At 30.7% G+C, this 20,070-nt stretch overlaps 2 long non-coding RNA genes across 2 annotated transcripts in view; one reads left to right on the top strand and one right to left on the bottom strand.

Moving 5' to 3' along the window:
- LOC105670517 (uncharacterized) overlaps window positions 1-14,701 on the top strand; it is a 45,653-nt gene extending 30,952 nt beyond the window's left edge. Inside the window, exons 2-4 of the long non-coding RNA XR_010891434.1 lie at window positions 10,517-10,630; window positions 10,789-10,990; window positions 11,144-14,701. This is a non-coding gene — a long non-coding RNA (uncharacterized lncRNA). The remainder of the gene's footprint in view (window positions 1-10,516; window positions 10,631-10,788; window positions 10,991-11,143) is intronic.
- Window positions 14,702-15,893: 1,192 nt separating this feature from the next.
- Window positions 15,894-18,598, bottom strand: LOC137001419 (uncharacterized). The gene is made up of 3 exons (XR_010891438.1): window positions 17,573-18,598; window positions 16,552-17,227; window positions 15,894-16,277 (listed from the first exon to the last, which is right to left on the bottom strand). It is a non-coding gene; the product is annotated as an uncharacterized lncRNA (long non-coding RNA).
- Window positions 18,599-20,070: the final 1,472 nt, after the last annotated feature.

Raw genomic sequence — 20,070 nt, 5'->3', positions numbered from 1 at the left:
TTCTATAGTTCCTGATAGTTTTTAATGATAGTTCTGGTGATTTTATTAAAAAAAACACCGATCGAAAAAAATGATCTGCTACGGAAAGTTAGCAGATAAAAAATAGAGGACACTGAACATATATGTGATATGCTGGCCGTATATTGATAGTTCTGTTGATAATTAAAGAGTTTTCGTGTAGTTCTGAGCCAGTACATTGCTTTTCCAAAGAGTTCTGACGACTAAAATAATTAGAAAATTTTTTAACAATTATTTTACCCGAAAAACACGCATTTTTGTACATATATGTGATATGCTGGCCGCATATTGATAGTTCTGCTAAAAATTAGACAGTTCTCTTCTAGTTCTGGGCGAGTACATTGCTTTTCCAAAGAGTTCTGACGACTAAAATAATTAGAAAATTTTTTAAACAATTATTTTACCCGAAAAACACGCATTTTTGAGTATATGTGTGATATGCTGGCCGTATATTGATAGTTTTGTTAATAATTAAAGAGTTTTCGTGTAGTTCTGGGCAAGTACATTGCTTTTCTAAAGAGTTCTGACGACTAAAATAATTAGAAAATTTTTTAAACAATTAATTTACCCGAAAAACGCGCATTTTTGAGCATATGTGTGATATGCTGGCCGCATATTGATAGTTCTGCTAAAAATTAGACAGTTCTCTTCTAGTTCTGGACGAGTACATTGCTTTTCTAAAGAGTTCTGACGACTAAAAAAATTAGAAAATTTTTTAAACAATTATTTTACCCGAAAAACACGCATTTTTGAGTATATGTGTGATATGCTGGCCGTATATTGATAGTTCTGTTAATAATTAAAGAGTTTTCGTGTAGTTCTGGGCAAGTACATTGCTTTTCCAAAGAGTTCTGACGACTAAAATAATTAGAAAATTTTTTAAACAATTAATTATGTTCGTGAACCTAGCATATCATTTTCCAGCAGATCAAAAATAAAAGAGAGTTCTTGTCGCATGCAGTCGAGTTCTATAGTTCCTTATAGTTTTTAGTAATAGTTCTGGTGATTTTATCCAAAAAACACCAATCGAAAAAATGATCTGCTAACTTCCCGTAGCAGATCATTTTCTAGCAGATCAAAAATAAAAGAGAGTTCTTGTCGCATGCAGTCGAGTTCTATAGTTCCTGATAGTTTTTAATGATAGTTCTGGTGATATTATAAAAAAAAACACCGATCGAAAAAAATGATCTGCTACGGAAAGTTAGCAGATAAAAAATAGAGGACACTAAACATATATGTGATATGCTGGCCGTATATTGATAGTTCTGTTAATAATTAAAGAGTTTTCGTGTAGTTCTGGGCAAGTACATTGCTTTTCCAAAGAGTTCTAACGACTAAAATAATTAGAAAATTTTTTAAACAATTAATTTACCCGAAAAACGCGCATTTTTGAGCATATGTGTGATATGCTGGCCGCATATTGATAGTTCTGCTAAAAATTAGACAGTTCTCTTCTAGTTCTGGACGAGTACATTGCTTTTCCAAAGAGTTCTGACGACTAAAATAATTAGAAAATTTTTTAAACAATTATTTTACCCGAAAAACACGCATTTTTGAGTATATGTGTGATATGCTGGCCGTATATTGATAGTTCTGTTAATAATTAAAGAGTTTTCGTGTAGTTCTGGGCAAGTACATTGCTTTTCCAAAAAGTTCTGACGACTAAAATAATTAGAAAATTTTTTAAACAATTAATTTACTCGAAAAACGCGCATTTTTGAGCATATGTGTGATATGCTGGCCGCATATTGATAGTTCTGCTAAAAATTAGACAGTTCTCTTCTAGTTCTGGACGAGTACATTGCTTTTCCAAAGAGTTCTGACGACTAAAATAATTAGAAAATTTTTTAAACAATTATTTTACCCGAAAAACACGCATTTTTGAGTATATGTGTGATATGCTGGCCGTATATTGATAGTTCTGTTGATAATTAAAGAGTTTTCGTGTAGTTCTGAGCCAGTACATTGCTTTTCCAAAGAGTTCTGACGACTAAAATAATTAGAAAATTTTTTAACAATTATTTTACCCGAAAAACACGCATTTTTGTACATATATGTGATATGCTGGCCGTATATTGATAGTTCTGTTAATAATTAAATAGTTTTCGTGTAGTTCTGGGCAAGTACATTGCTTTTCCAAAGAGTTCTGACGACTAAAATAATTAGAAAATTTTTTAAACAATTAATTATGTTCGTGAACCTAGCATATCATTTTCCAGCAGATCAAAAATAAAAGAGAGTTCTTGTCGCATGCAGTCGAGTTCTATAGTTCCTGATAGTTTTTAATGATAGTTCTGGTGATTTTATTAAAAAAAACACCGATCGAAAAAAATGATCTGCTACGGAAAGTTAGCAGATAAAAAATAGAGGACACTGAACATATATGTGATATGCTGGCCGTATATTGATAGTTCTGTTGATAATTAAAGAGTTTTCGTGTAGTTCTGAGCCAGTACATTGCTTTTCCAAAGAGTTCTGACGACTAAAATAATTAGAAAATTTTTTAACAATTATTTTACCCGAAAAACACGCATTTTTGTACATATATGTGATATGCTGGCCGCATATTGATAGTTCTGCTAAAAATTAGACAGTTCTCCTCTAGTTCTGGGCGAGTACATTGCTTTTCCAAAGAGTTCTGACGACTAAAATAATTAGAAAATTTTTTAAACAATTATTTTACCCGAAAAACACGCATTTTTGAGTATATGTGTGATATGCTGGCCGTATATTGATAGTTCTGTTAATAATTAAAGAGTTTTCGTGTAGTTCTGGGCAAGTACATTGCTTTTCCAAAGAGTTCTGACGACTAAAATAATTAGAAAATTTTTTAACAATTATTTTACCCGAAAAACACGCATTTTTGTACATATATGTGATATGCTGGCCGCATATTGATAGTTCTGCTAAAAATTAGACAGTTCTCTTCTAGTTCTGGGCGAGTACATTGCTTTTCCAAAGAGTTCTGACGACTAAAATAATTAGAAAATTTTTTAAACAATTATTTTACCCGAAAAACACGCATTTTTGAGTATATGTGTGATATGCTGGCCGTATATTGATAGTTCTGTTAATAATTAAAGAGTTTTCGTGTAGTTCTGGGCAAGTACATTGCTTTTCCAAAGAGTTCTGACGACTAAAATAATTAGAAAATTTTTTAAACAATTAATTATGTTCGTGAACCTAGCATATCATTTTCCAGCAGATCAAAAATAAAAGAGAGTTCTTGTCGCATGCAGTCGAGTTCTATAGTTCCTTATAGTTTTTAGTAATAGTTCTGGTGATTTTATCCAAAAAACACCAATCGAAAAAATGATCTGCTAACTTCCCGTAGCAGATCATTTTCTAGCAGATCAAAAATAAAAGATAGTTCTTGTCGCATGCAGTCGAGTTCTATAGTTCCTGATAGTTTTTAATGATAGTTCTGGTGATTTTATTAAAAAAAACACCGATCGAAAAAAATGATCTGCTACGGAAAGTTAGCAGATAAAAAATAGAGGACACTGAACATATATGTGATATGCTGCCCGTATATTGATAGTTCTGTTGATAATTAAAGAGTTTTCGTGTAGTTCTGAGCCAGTACATTGCTTTTCCAAAGAGTTCTGACGACTAAAATAATTAGAAAATTATTTAACAATTATTTTACCCGAAAAACACGCATTTTTGTACATATATGTGATATGCTGGCCGCATATTGATAGTTCTGCTAAAAATTAGACAGTTCTCTTCTAGTTCTGGGCGAGTACATTGCTTTTCCAAAGAGTTCTGACGACTAAAATAATTAGAAAATTTTTTAAACAATTATTTTACCCGAAAAACACGCATTTTTGAGTATATGTGTGATATGCTGGCCGTATATTGATAGTTCTGTTAATAATTAAAGAGTTTTCGTGTAGTTCTGGGCAAGTACATTGCTTTTCTAAAGAGTTCTGACGACTAAAATAATTAGAAAATTTTTTAAACAATTAATTTACCCGAAAAACGCGCATTTTTGAGCATATGTGTGATATGCTGGCCGCATATTGATAGTTCTGCTAAAAATTAGACAGTTCTCTTCTAGTTCTGGACGAGTACATTGCTTTTCTAAAGAGTTCTGACGACTAAAATAATTAGAAAATTTTTTAAACAATTATTTTACCCGAAAAACACGCATTTTTGAGCATATGTGTGATATGCTGGCCGCATATTGATAGTTCTGCTAAAAATTAGACAGTTCTCTTCTAGTTCTGGACGAGTACATTGCTTTTCCAAAGAGTTCTGACGACTAAAATAATTAGAAAATTTTTTAAACAATTATTTTACCCGAAAAACACGCATTTTTGAGTATATGTGTGATATGCTGGCCGTATATTGATAGTTCTGTTAATAATTAAAGAGTTTTCGTGTAGTTCTGGGCAAGTACATTGCTTTTTCAAAAAGTTCTGACGACTAAAATAATTAGAAAATTTTTTAAACAATTAATTTACCCGAAAAACGCGCATTTTTGAGCATATGTGTGATATGCTGGCCGCATATTGATAGTTCTGCTAAAAATTAGACAGTTCTCTTCTAGTTCTGGACGAGTACATTGCTTTTCCAAAGAGTTCTGACGACTAAAATAATTAGAAAATTTTTTAACAATTATTTTACCCGAAAAACACGCATTTTTGTACATATATGTGATATGCTGGCCGTATATTGATAGTTCTGCTAAAAATTAGACAGTTTTCTTCTAGTTCTGGGCGAGTACATTGCTTTTCCAAAGAGTTCTGACGACTAAAATAATTAGAAAATTTTTTAACAATTATTTTACCCGAAAAACACGCATTTTTGTACATATATGTGATATGCTGGCCGTATATTGATAGTTCTGTTAATAATTAAAGAGTTTTCGTGTAGTTCTGGGCAAGTACATTGCTTTTCCAAAGAGTTCTGACGACTAAAATAATTAGAAAATTTTTTAAACAATTAATTATGTTCGTGAACCTAGCATATCATTTTCCAGCAGATCAAAAATAAAAGAGAGTTCTTGTCGCATGCAGTCGAGTTCTATAGTTCCTTATAGTTTTTAGTAATAGTTCTGGTGATTTTATCCAAAAAACACCAATCGAAAAAATGATCTGCTAACTTCCCGTAGCAGATCATTTTCTAGCAGATCAAAAATAAAAGATAGTTTTTGTCGCATGCAGTCGAGTTCTATAGTTCCTGATAGTTTTTAATGATAGTTCTGGTGATTTTATTAAAAAAAACACCGATCGAAAAAAATGATCTGCTACGGAAAGTTAGCAGATAAAAAATAGAGGACACTGAACATATATGTGATATGCTGGCCGTATATTGATAGTTCTGTTGATAATTAAAGAGTTTTCGTGTAGTTCTGAGCCAGTACATTGCTTTTCCAAAGAGTTCTGACGACTAAAATAATTAGAAAATTTTTTAACAATTATTTTACCCGAAAAACACGCATTTTTGTACATATATGTGATATGCTGGCCGCATATTGATAGTTCTGCTAAAAATTAGACAGTTCTCTTCTAGTTCTGGGCGAGTACATTGCTTTTCCAAAGAGTTCTGACGACTAAAATAATTAGAAAATTTTTTAAACAATTATTTTACCCGAAAAACACGCATTTTTGAGTATATGTGTGATATGCTGGCCGTATATTGATAGTTTTGTTAATAATTAAAGAGTTTTCGTGTAGTTCTGGGCAAGTACATTGCTTTTCTAAAGAGTTCTGACGACTAAAATAATTAGAAAATTTTTTAAACAATTAATTTACCCGAAAAACGCGCATTTTTGAGCATATGTGTGATATGCTGGCCGCATATTGATAGTTCTGCTAAAAATTAGACAGTTCTCTTCTAGTTCTGGACGAGTACATTGCTTTTCTAAAGAGTTCTGACGACTAAAATAATTAGAAAATTTTTTAAACAATTATTTTACCCGAAAAACACGCATTTTTGAGTATATGTGTGATATGCTGGCCGTATATTGATAGTTCTGTTAATAATTAAAGAGTTTTCGTGTAGTTCTGGGCAAGTACATTGCTTTTCCAAAGAGTTCTGACGACTAAAATAATTAGAAAATTTTTTAAACAATTAATTATGTTCGTGAACCTAGCATATCATTTTCCAGCAGATCAAAAATAAAAGAGAGTTCTTGTCGCATGCAGTCGAGTTCTATAGTTCCTTATAGTTTTTAGTAATAGTTCTGGTGATTTTATCCAAAAAACACCAATCGAAAAAATGATCTGCTAACTTCCCGTAGCAGATCATTTTCTAGCAGATCAAAAATAAAAGAGAGTTCTTGTCGCATGCAGTCGAGTTCTATAGTTCCTGATAGTTTTTAATGATAGTTCTGGTGATTTTATAAAAAAAAACACCGATCGAAAAAAATGATCTGCTACGGAAAGTTAGCAGATAAAAAATAGAGGACACTAAACATATATGTGATATGCTGGCCGTATATTGATAGTTCTGTTAATAATTAAAGAGTTTTCGTGTAGTTCTGGGCAAGTACATTGCTTTTCCAAAGAGTTCTAACGACTAAAATAATTAGAAAATTTTTTAAACAATTAATTTACCCGAAAAACGCGCATTTTTGAGCATATGTGTGATATGCTGGCCGCATATTGATAGTTCTGCTAAAAATTAGACAGTTCTCTTCTAGTTCTGGACGAGTACATTGCTTTTCCAAAGAGTTCTGACGACTAAAATAATTAGAAAATTTTTTAAACAATTATTTTACCCGAAAAACACGCATTTTTGAGTATATGTGTGATATGCTGGCCGTATATTGATAGTTCTGTTAATAATTAAAGAGTTTTCGTGTAGTTCTGGGCAAGTACATTGCTTTTCCAAAAAGTTCTGACGACTAAAATAATTAGAAAATTTTTTAAACAATTAATTTACTCGAAAAACGCGCATTTTTGAGCATATGTGTGATATGCTGGCCGCATATTGATAGTTCTGCTAAAAATTAGACAGTTCTCTTCTAGTTCTGGACGAGTACATTGCTTTTCCAAAGAGTTCTGACGACTAAAATAATTAGAAAATTTTTTAAACAATTATTTTACCCGAAAAACACGCATTTTTGAGTATATGTGTGATATGCTGGCCGTATATTGATAGTTCTGTTGATAATTAAAGAGTTTTCGTGTAGTTCTGAGCCAGTACATTGCTTTTCCAAAGAGTTCTGACGACTAAAATAATTAGAAAATTTTTTAACAATTATTTTACCCGAAAAACACGCATTTTTGTACATATATGTGATATGCTGGCCGTATATTGATAGTTCTGTTAATAATTAAATAGTTTTCGTGTAGTTCTGGGCAAGTACATTGCTTTTCCAAAGAGTTCTGACGACTAAAATAATTAGAAAATTTTTTAAACAATTAATTATGTTCGTGAACCTAGCATATCATTTTCCAGCAGATCAAAAATAAAAGAGAGTTCTTGTCGCATGCAGTCGAGTTCTATAGTTCCTGATAGTTTTTAATGATAGTTCTGGTGATTTTATTAAAAAAAACACCGATCGAAAAAAATGATCTGCTACGGAAAGTTAGCAGATAAAAAATAGAGGACACTGAACATATATGTGATATGCTGGCCGTATATTGATAGTTCTGTTGATAATTAAAGAGTTTTCGTGTAGTTCTGAGCCAGTACATTGCTTTTCCAAAGAGTTCTGACGACTAAAATAATTAGAAAATTTTTTAACAATTATTTTACCCGAAAAACACGCATTTTTGTACATATATGTGATATGCTGGCCGCATATTGATAGTTCTGCTAAAAATTAGACAGTTCTCCTCTAGTTCTGGGCGAGTACATTGCTTTTCCAAAGAGTTCTGACGACTAAAATAATTAGAAAATTTTTTAAACAATTATTTTACCCGAAAAACACGCATTTTTGAGTATATGTGTGATATGCTGGCCGTATATTGATAGTTCTGTTAATAATTAAAGAGTTTTCGTGTAGTTCTGGGCAAGTACATTGCTTTTCCAAAGAGTTCTGACGACTAAAATAATTAGAAAATTTTTTAAACAATTAATTATGTTCGTGAACCTAGCATATCATTTTCCAGCAGATCAAAAATAAAAGAGAGTTTTTGTCGCATGCAGTCGAGTTCTATAGTTCCTTATAGTTTTTAGTAATAGTTCTGGTGATTTTATCCAAAAAACACCAATCGAAAAAATGATCTGCTAACTTCCCGTAGCAGATCATTTTCTAGCAGATCAAAAATAAAAGAGAGTTCTTGTCGCATGCAGTCGAGTTCTATAGTTCCTGATAGTTTTTAATGATAGTTCTGGTGATTTTATAAAAAAAAACACCGATCGAAAAAAATGATCTGCTACGGAAAGTTAGCAGATAAAAAATAGAGGACACTGAACATATATGTGATATGCTGGCCGTATATTGATAGTTCTGTTGATAATTAAAGAGTTTTCGTGTAGTTCTGGGCAAGTACATTGCTTTTCCAAAGAGTTCTGACGACTAAAATAATTAGAAAATTTTTTAAACAATTATTTTACCCGAAAAACGCGCATTTTTGAGCATATGTGTGATATGCTGGCCGCATATTGATAGTTTTGCTAAAAATTAGACATTTCTCTTCTAGTTTTTAGAACTACACGAAAACTCTTTAATTATTAACAGAACTATCAATATACGGCCAGCATATCACACATATGCTCAAAAATGCGTGTTTTTCGGGTAAAATAATTGTTTAAAAAATTTTCTAATTATTTTAGTCGTCAGAACACTTTGGAAAAGCAATGTACTTGCCCAGAACTACACGAAAACTCTTTAATTATTAACAGAACTATCAATATACGGCCAGCATATCACACATATACTCAAAAATGCGTGTTTTTCGGGTAAGATAATTGTTTAGAAAATTTTCTAATTATTTTAGTCGTCAGAACTTTTTGGAAAAGCAATGTACTCGTCCAGAACTAGAAGAGAACTGTCTAATTTTTAGCAGAACTATCAATATGCGGCCAGCATATCACACATATGCTCAAAAATTCGCGTTTTTCGGGTAAATTAATTGTTTAAAAAATTTTCTAATTATTTTAGTCGTCAGAACTCTTTGGAAAAGCAATGTACTTGCCCAGAACTACACGAAAACTTTTTAATTATTAACAGAACTATCAATATACGGCCAGCATATCACACATATACTAAAAAATGCGTGTTTTTCGGGTGAAATAATTGTTTAAAAAATTTTCTAATTATTTTAGTCGTCAGAACTTTTTGGAAAAGCAATGTACTCGCCCAGAACTAGAAGAGAACTGTCTAATTTTTAGCAGAACTATCAATATGCGGCCAGCATATCACATATATGTACAAAAATGCGTGTTTTTCGGGTAAAATAATTGTTAAAAAATTTTCTAATTATTTTAGTCGTCAGAACTCTTTGGAAAAGCAATGTACTGGCTCAGAACTACACGAAAACTTTTTAATTATCAACAGAACTATCAATATACGGCCAGCATATCACATATATGTTCAGTGTCCTCTATTTTTTATCTGCTATCTTTCCGTAGCAGATCATTTTTTTCGATCGGTGTTTTTTTTTATAAAATCACCAGAACTATCATTAAAAACTATCAGGAACTATAGAACTCGACTGCATGCGACAAGAACTCTCTTTTATTTTTGATCTGCTAGAAAATGATGTGCTACGGGAAGTTAGCAGATCATTTTTTCGATTGGTGTTTTTTTGGATAAAATCACCAGAACTATTACTAAAAACTATAAGGAACTATGGAACTCGACTGCATGCGACAAGAACTCTCTTTTATTTTTGATCTGCTGGAAAATGATATGCTAGGTTCACGAACATGGAACTGAAACGAAATTGCTTTTTTCTGAAGGCCGAGTTAAAATGACCAAATAATAAAGAAGTCTTGTCTATCTCATAGTGTTGCACTAATTTGTTCCCCAAACAAATTTTTTTGTCTACGACTCAATTGTGACCACTGTAATAAATAGCACATAATTGTATTTACATTCTGATTTATTTTTTTAAATAAATTTTATATCCCGCAAGGATTTCTCGAGATGAGGTTAAAAATAATAAGAACAAAACAATATTTGTTCTTGTCATTTCTAGTATATTTTTCGTATTATTATCATAATACATCTTTATGAGCAAATTTTCGTTGTGTCGTTGCATTATTGTAGAACTTTTGTTTTTCTTTTGAATATATAAGAATGTGCGTAAAGAACTTTAAATATATTTATAAAGATTTTTTAAATAAAATTATTGTCAGTATTTTTGATAATTTGCGTTCCGTGGCATTTTTAATATTTTCATTTTTTTCATACTTCATATTTTTTTATCAAATTTTTTATATATTTTTTAAAACTATAAATTACAAATTAGAAGCTATTATAATTATAAGCTTATCTTTTTAGATTGAAAACTATTAACTTTGACATAAATATATTTTAAATATTTACTTTAAGATAATAATATTTTAATTAAAGCATGGTTTTAATATACAGAAAGACGATATTTTTTATGAAAACTGGTTTGATTCACAATTTCCAGTCAAATGTATAACACAAATTATTATGATTGAAGATGTATTAAAACTAGAAAAAGCGCAACAAGTATTGGTATGTATTTGTTTAATTAATTTTTATAATAATTTGAATATTACAATAATATAATTATATAATATTATATATTATTGTATTATTTTATTATTATATTATTATGTTATTATACGATTATACGATTATATAATTTATTATATAGAAATATTTGATTATAGACGTGTCGATTTCAAGATATGGCGAATGATATTAATAACAGGGGTTTACGCGAAAAAGTGTACTGCAAAAAATCAGTAGTACGAAATGTATTGTGCAACCATTTTACAAAACATATCGTTCTACAACTGTATAAGAACGTAGTAACAGATTTGTACAATATATTAGATTTTAAACGTTCAAGAATTATGAAGTGTCTGAAAAGTAAGTTGTACTGCTATTGCTTTAATTATTATTTACTTTTATTTCTAGATAATTTTTATTTATAAATAATCTGCATTATTTTTAAGTATTAAGTAATTAATATAAAAAATGGAAAGTATTTATTTAAATCTGACGTGATTTTATGCATTTTAGTTGCCAAGGATGGAGTATGTTTCAGTTTTTCTGAGACAGACAAAATTACTGATGAATTTGTTGACAAAGATATTTTACAAATGTGGTTGGAAAAAAGTACACAGTAGATGTTTAATTAAATATTTTAGATATAGAACATTTATATAGTTATATTTACAAACTACTATTACAAACGTTTCTTGAAATTATTTTATTTTTTTTTTCTGACATTTAGTAATTAAATAACAAACAATACTATAAATTTATAATATTTCAAGGGTAAAATGTGAGTCTGGTTGCCGAAAGTATTATATATTTCTCACCGATTTAATAAGAGACTCAGTTTTTGATTTAGTAATGATGGTTCTTTTTGTTATATTATGCATTTTACACGTTACACCATCTTTACAATTTTATGTAAAAATGAAATAATTATGATTTCAATGTATCTGATAAATGTTATAATAAAATTTATAACAAACAGAAAGTTTCATTAACTCAAGGCGATACAAAACACGTTAACAAACAAAAATATATATAAAATATGTATCAAAGAATAAATTCATCAAAATAAATGATTTTTTCTTTATGAAATTAATGCTTATACAATTTAAGATTTAAAAAATGAGTGAGAATGAGACCTGTAAACAATTGTTATTATATAATCTGCAATGTGTTACATGAGAATATTTATTGCATAGATCGACTATCTTAATTATAATAAAAAAGGATAAATTTAACTGACTCATTGTTACAAAGCACAACAGCGGAATTGTCCTGTAGGTTGTTTGTGAAATTCATCTACACACACAAAGTTGATCTGTAAAATACAATAATAAATCCAAATAAAACTATTAAAAATAATTAGTATTTATAAAATAATTACTATGAACTTTATATTCTTTTATCTATGCATATAAAAAAAAATTTTTTTTTAGAATTAAATGTAATTATTTAAAATAATACAATGTAATAGTATATGTGCAATATTTTTAATTATGAATATTAAATATTTTAAATATTTTGTTTAACATTTTGCAATTAATATTAATGTAACAAATAAATGATAATTTACATTAATGTTATTCCGCCGGTATTCCGATGCGCTTCCTAGACCTCCTCCTCAGCAATCAGTTCCTTTAAGGCACTTAGACTGCGTTTGGAGAGCGCGTTATCAGCGCTATTGCGTCATTCTGTCTTTATCGCTCATTAGACATAAAACAAGAATAGAATGACACAATAGCGCTGATAGCGCGCTCTCCGAACGCAGCCTTAGTGTAGCCAGTTCTGCCCGGTTTTTCGCGCAAATGCGACGCGGCGAACGCAGTGAAGTGTTCCAATCTAGTAAAAAAGTGTGCCATATAGTACCCGTTTATTTTAAAAAATTATTATTTTCTGAAAAATCAATAAAAAATGAAGTATACTTACATATATTTATATTTATATGTATATGTAGTAGGTATATGTAAATATGGCATATCTTTTTACTAGACTAAAACTTTACTAGACTGAAACTGGACCAATCAATTTCCTTATGCATATGTTTATGCGATTATGCAATGAAAAAATACAATAAAAAAAGTACAATCATTTTCTTTCTTTCAATGGAAAGAGGATTCAAAGAATGTTGTGAAATAAAATACATTGTTTGTCGAGAAAAGATTTTAATAAAACCAAATACAATATAATAATAGTATACAATAAATAATATTAAATTCAGAAAACATATACAATGAAGAAGAAATATATATAACAATGCTGCATACAGATGCAATAATGTGATATACATACATATATATGTAATACAATATACAATTATATGATATAATATATAATATACAATATATTAATACAATATTTTGTACAAATGAGAAAAAGATTTTTACAAGTTTACAATATTTAAGAGAAATGTTCCAGTGGCAATATATTTAAGAATTAATTATTATTAAAGATGTGATGTTTTCTATGAAAATAATATTTTCAATATTATATAATAAAGATTAAAATTTACTTCGCGGAAATTTAAAACCAAAATTTATTAAACATTTATTAAACGACGATATTAAATATTTGCAAAAATAATTGGATATATAAATTTACCACAGTTTCTGGACATTATATTTATGAATATTTAAAAATTATTTTGTTCATATATTTTCGGAGATTCAGACATATCCAGCCATTGGGATATTTAGCTTATTACAATTTTTCTTAATATATTATCCTGTATTCCATCGAAATAATATACAAGATAATACAAAATAAAAATAATATGTCAATATGTCAATAAAATGCCAATAAAATCATTTAAACGTTTAAAAGTTTTATGAATAATGCAAAAGACTTTAGTTAAAAAGAGCTGAACACTACAATTTTTCATTTATAATCGAAAATATCTTTTATAATTCAAAAAGTAGTAATATTTTATTAGTGAAATTTATTAATCTAAACATTTAAACGTCTAAACATTCAAACTTTTTCATAATTTACGCAAGAAACATCTTCCGTTTTTTGAAAGAGAATCTTGCTGTTTGCCCACCCGAAGTCTTATCATTATCTTTGTCATCAATAAACTACAAACTAACTGCCAAAGCAGAAGTTCCAAAATTTATTGACAGCAAAGAATTACAAAAAAAAAGTAATAAAATATTTAAAAACCCTACCTATTCGAAAACTCTAATAGAAAATCCTACCTAAGAGAAATTCTATCTAACAGAAAAGCCTACCTAATAAAAAATTCTATATCGAGGAGTTCGTAAAAAATCTTAAATCGATAAGGTTTAATAAGATTGAACGAGTTTTTCGCGGAATCGTTTGAAAGTTTGTCGCGGAACCGTTAGGGAATTTTTCAGGATGCTAGCGCAGAGCTCAGCTCAGTTTCCGCTATTTGCATCGAAAATCCGAGAGCAATTGTCTCGATGTTTTTCGCAGGACGCTAGCGCAGAGCTCGGCTCAGTTTCCGCTAGTTGCGTCCGAAATTTGTATTGATAGTCGACCATTGTTCAATGTTCGATCATATCAATGTTTCGAGATCCGTGCTCGACCATCATCAATGGGACCACAAATTTCGAAAGTCCATGCTCAACCATGGGATCAACACTGGAACTACCGACGATTAACATATATACCAACTTCTATTTCTTTTTTCATTTTTTATAAAAAGTAATAAAGAGAAAAAGTACATTAATCAATTAAATTATTTAACACAATGCAACAAGTCACAGAAAAAAATTTCAACAAATACATTATAAATTTATATAATTATTCTAAAAAGAATAAACCGGTTATTTTGACCGCTTTGGTAGTTTTAGTGTTAAGCCATAGGACCACGGATGCATGGGTAGGCTAGGAAAGATTGCGAAGAAATTGACGTATAGCAAGAATAAATATATATTTCAAAATTATAAATAAATTGTTAATAAAAAATGCACTCCTTTTTTATTAAATAAATTATTTCAAATATATCATAATTCATTAATATATTTACGTTTGTGTAAAAGAATTTTCTTTTTCATTTTTAATTTACATTTGTGATACATTTGTGGTACATATGTATTTAAAAATTTTCTTACTTTTGCTTTTCAACGCCAATTTATAATATTTAATCCTGGAAAGATATAAAAAAATAAACCACTTACCGTAGGGAAGGAAGAAATAAAAGTACACATTTACACACAGAAAAGGAATTTTGCTATTGCAATAAAATAATCGTTGCTATTGCATGTTAAATATGTTAGCGATAAAATTTCGCTATTGTAACTACTTTTACAGATTATTCAATATGCAACAAATCTGGTTTGCTCAAAAAATCGACAAATTTTGAGATGAGAAAACAAGTTAAAATTCGCTGTTACAACAAAATAATTAATTTTTAATAAATTTATTTTACTATTGCAATGAATTGTCGCCATTAATACAAACTTTGATAATAAGATAAAAATAAATTTCTTATTATATATTAGCAATATAATTTGCAGATTTAACAAAACTAATTTCGGTAAATAAAATTATTATCTATAACAAATCTCTTTGCTGTTCAAATAATAATTAACTGTAAGAAATTTTGCTACGATAGCTTATATAAAATTTACTGCGGCAGCAAATACTTTTTTTCCATGTATTAACAAGTTTTTTCTTTTATTTGATGTATAATCTTTTTTTTAATATTTTTTTTCTTATATTTTTTCTCATATAAAAAAAATATAAATAAATATATAAACAAACATAAGTACATTATTTAGAATAAAAATGTATTGGATTATTTAGACAATTTGTAATAATTTTTATAATAAAATTGAAAACAATTTTTATATGTTTAGAGTCATCTTTGTTCAGTAATATATGCACCATTGTTTTCGACAACTTTTGGCCATCTTTAACAATTTGTGCATACATTATTAAATAAAGATATATAAACATATAAAAATTGTTTTCAATTCTGTCATCAAAAAATTCTACAAACTCTCTGAATAATTCAATATTTTTTTTGTTCTGATCTGTCAATCATGAAATACATTTAGGAAATATTCCAGGATTAAATATTCATCAACGCATCTAAGTCCTAGCCTATCCATTTTAAGATAATGAATCGAAGAAATAGTGTATCTTTTATAATTTTAATCAAAGTATTCTGGTGTATGATTATATTTTTAATATTATATGATTAATATTTAATATATATGGATTCAAAGGGCTATTAGGCTGATGAGAGTTGTTTCAACTTCGGGCTCAATCAAAATCAAAATTAGAAACACTTTGCTTTTTTTTAATGTACAACGCATTTTGCAGGTTACATATTTTTTAACAATTTTTATAATTATAATCTAGTATAATATGTATCTTTTCTAGATATATATAATAATATTGGGAACACATAATTAAATTTAATATAAATTAACTAAAAAAATAAGTACTTTGTTCTTTTAAAAACAAATGCACGTACAACTCAAAATACTTTTAAAAAATACGAGAGAATAAAATTTTGATATAACTACTATAAGGCAATAAAAATTATACGACCTGCAAAGTGTCTCGCGTTTATATATTTTTACACCATTATTTGATCCATTATCTTAATAATAAAAGACAAATTAAATTAACTCACCGATCGATGCGCAGCAGCGGAGTTGTCGTTCTGCTGATCTGCATAGTTGATCTGTAAAACACAAAATAAATCAAAATTATAGCAGCGTTCACAATATGAAATATTTGTGAAATCAAAAAAAAAATTGAGTACATTGAACTTTTAATTCGTTTTCTAAGCAAATATGTAATAAAAGAATTATTATAAAAGTTTAATTATTTAAATAAAAAGTAAAAAAATATGCGAATAAATTCTAATAATGATAAATATTAACTAATGTAAATATTTTGTCTTTTAAATATTTTAATGTACAATATTTTCAACAAATAAATGAATTATTGCTTACCGTAAAGTTGCTCCGCCGGCGCCCGATGCTCCTCCTGAGCCTCCTCCTCCTCTCAGTGGTCCTTCGAAGCACTCACATTGAATCACACGCGTTCGCGGCGCATGCATTGCTCGCATGCGTACCTGAATACGAAAATCGCGCGATACTTAAAACGGCACTCCCGACATCACAGGCGAATCGAACCGAATTGTCCAAGCTGTGACGTTACGCGCGAATTCCGTCCGCGTTTCAGACGACCACATTTACCAATTGGGGCACGATTCTCTCAAAACAGAAGGCAAAGATAAGCTCGAAGAAGATGAGGTGATTAGTCATCCAATTAACCGACTAGATACAAGGCATCTGAAAAGCAATCGGTAGCGTTTGACTAACTCCGGTAGCCGTCCTCGACTACCTTCGACAGTCCGGCTATCTGTACAACTAGCGCGCTGCACGTAGAACCGAAGATTGCCCTGCCGTAGTGGAGATTTTATGATTGAAACCGACCTTTCCCTCCCCCGAGCCAAGCCTAAAGTCAAAAAAAATCGTGTCCCAATATTTGTCATACAGCAAAAATGCGTTCATCTATAGATTTGCTATAACTCTCGGCATTAACGGCACTCCCGACGCGCATTTTGTTATACTATACGACGGAACGAATATATTTTGTAGCACCGATTACGCGCACAAAGTTGATCTGCAAAATAAAAAAGTAAATCCAGATTAGAGTACTGTTCAAAATGATTAATATTTGTGAAATAATTATTGCGCACATTCAATTTTATATTCGTTTATCTATGCATACAGAATTAAAATTTTTAAGAATTAAAATTTTCAAAAATATATTTTTTGAATAAAGAAAAAAGTTTAATTAGTTGAAATAATAATATGTTAACAATTTCTAAAAATAGTGAATATTCATTTACTATTATAAATATTTTACTAAATATTTAAAGTATTTTAAATATTTTATATCCGCTACATTATATAATATTTTATATGCAATATTTTGCGAATAACAAATAAATGAATTATTGCTTACCGTAAAGTTGCTCCGCCGGCGCCCGATACTTTTCCTGAGCCTCCTCCTCCTCTCAGTGGTCCTTCGAAGCACTTACACTGAATCACACGCGTTCGCGGCGCATGCATTGCTCGCATGCGTACCTGAATACGAAAATCGCGCGATACTTAAAACGACACTCCCGACATCGCAGGCGAATCGAACCGAACTGTCCAAGCTGCGACGTTACGCGCGAATTTCGTCCGCGTTTCAGACGACCACATTTACCAATTGGGGCACGATTCTCTCAAAACAGAAGGCAAAGATAAGCTCGAAGAAGATGAGGTGATTAGTCATCCAATCAACCGACTAGATACAAGGCATCTGAAAAGCAATCGGTAGCGTTTGACTAACTCCGGTAGCCGTCCTCGACTACCTTCGACAGTCCGGCTATCTGTACAACTAGCGCGCTGCACGTAGAACCGAAGATTGCCCTGCCGTAGTGGAGATTTTATGATTGAAACCGACCTTTCCCTCCCCCGAGCCAAGCCTAAAGTCAAAAAAAATCGTGTCCCAATATTTGTCATACAGCAAAAATGTGTTCATCTATAGATTCGCTATAACTGTCGGCATTAACGACACTCCCGACGCGCATTTATTACGACGATCACACGGTATTTTACACACTCCCGACGCGATTTTGTCGTATAAGGACAAAAGTATAACTCGGATATCGCTTGTCGCACGGAATACGCGTTCGACACTCCGCGCCGAACAATATGTACGCAACAGGTAATGATGGAAAAGAGGGAAGAGGGTGGAAAACTGTGGAAAGTAGTAAGAGTGGTAGGGGGAGGGATGATGTGGACCAACCAACCCGTACGAGTGCCGCCGTGCGACTGGTAAGGGGCAAAATACCACAGGATACCTCAAGGACTTTGCGCAGGCCTAGAAGATAACACGCGCAGAAGTAATACGTAGGGAATTCGAAGCAGGATAATGTATGATAGAAAAGAAAGAGATAGCGAAAGTATGGAATGCGTAAACAGCGCGTACGTCACGACCAAAACAACCCCCAAATGCTATGTGTAAGTCTGGTTTTCTCTGCAATTAACACAATACGAAATATTTTTTATGTATTAAAAAAAATATATATTTTAATGTGTGTGTGTGTGTAAAAGATAAAGCGTACGCAACAGGTAACGATTGGAAGGGGGAGGAAGGTGGAAAATTGTAAGGAATAATAAGAATTGAAGTAGGGGGGATAACGCGCCGATACGCGAAACGATCTGTCTCGTTCAAGTGCCGCCGTGCGAATAGTAAAATCCAGCTCAAGCTCAAGGATAAGGTCAAATTGGGAAAAGTACTATTTGGAAGGAGTAGGGAATGGAATGTATACATGCCGATCAATGTGTGCAAGAGAGAAAATGTGAGAGTGAGGAAGAGAGGATATAAAGTACGTAGGTCACAGAGCGAACGTAAACAACCTCACCGAACTTCCCCCCCCCCCCATGCCGTGAATCAGCGTCGAAATTCCTAATATGATATACCATATTTTCCACATTATAAGATATTCTTTGGCGTTCAGAATTTTAATTTTGATAAATAATTTACTATTTTATTTTTTGCCTTCTATCGTATTTTGTATCGTATTGTATTTAAAAAATTTTTATTTGTAGATTTGTCAGCGTAATCTAATATAAAAATTAATTTTACTTGATTAAAATTCCGCGTTTTAATACTTTTTGAGCGTTTTTCTATTTCGTACTCTAACACAAATGAATAAATATACGAATAAAAATTAAATTAATAAATGCCCACGCAATGAATTTCGATGAAATAAATCTTTCGAAATGCGCGATTTAATTGATGTACATACATGAAAATCATCACACGAAATGTAACTTCGACACTTTGTAACTTTTGAAATAGATTGAAACGATAGAAAAGAGGAAGGAATCGAAAACTGTGGAATCATTTTTTGCGCGTTAATCGTCGCGGCTATATTACGCTTACACTACTTGAATGCGTTTTCTCATGCGAAAAATACAATCGTGATTCTCAATATGTAGTAGTTCTCTATTTTGTATATTATAATATAAATATACTAAAAGCTGAAGTTAAAATGATAAATGTGAATATATGTAAATGTTAAAATAAAGAATAGAAAAGAGTAAAATATTGTTAATTGCAGTAACTAAATAAGAACGCAATACATAGGTACTTGTAAAAAACAACGTTATTTATCGTACGTGGTTGTAATTATAATGAAGAATTATGCTAGGAGAACAACAAGGAGAGCAAGGACATTCCGATTTGGAAGAAGAGGAATTTGCGAGCAACAATGTGCGTACTAACACGCATGTCAGAGAGATGTAAGAGTCGGAGAAGGGATATAGAGTGTGTAGGCTACGACAATCTTAGTACACGCCGCGACGCGCTTACGAAGATAATACGGTCTCTCTCATTCTTATGTTCCTTCTTTCTGGCACTTGATATCAGCATACGCATACGATGAAGAATAGCAATGTGCGTGCGAT

Source organism: Linepithema humile, chromosome 8, assembly GCF_040581485.1.
Source record: "Linepithema humile isolate Giens D197 chromosome 8, Lhum_UNIL_v1.0, whole genome shotgun sequence".
Lineage (NCBI taxonomy): Eukaryota > Metazoa > Arthropoda > Insecta > Hymenoptera > Formicidae > Linepithema > Linepithema humile.
This window is presented reverse-complemented; position numbering and strand designations above follow the sequence as displayed.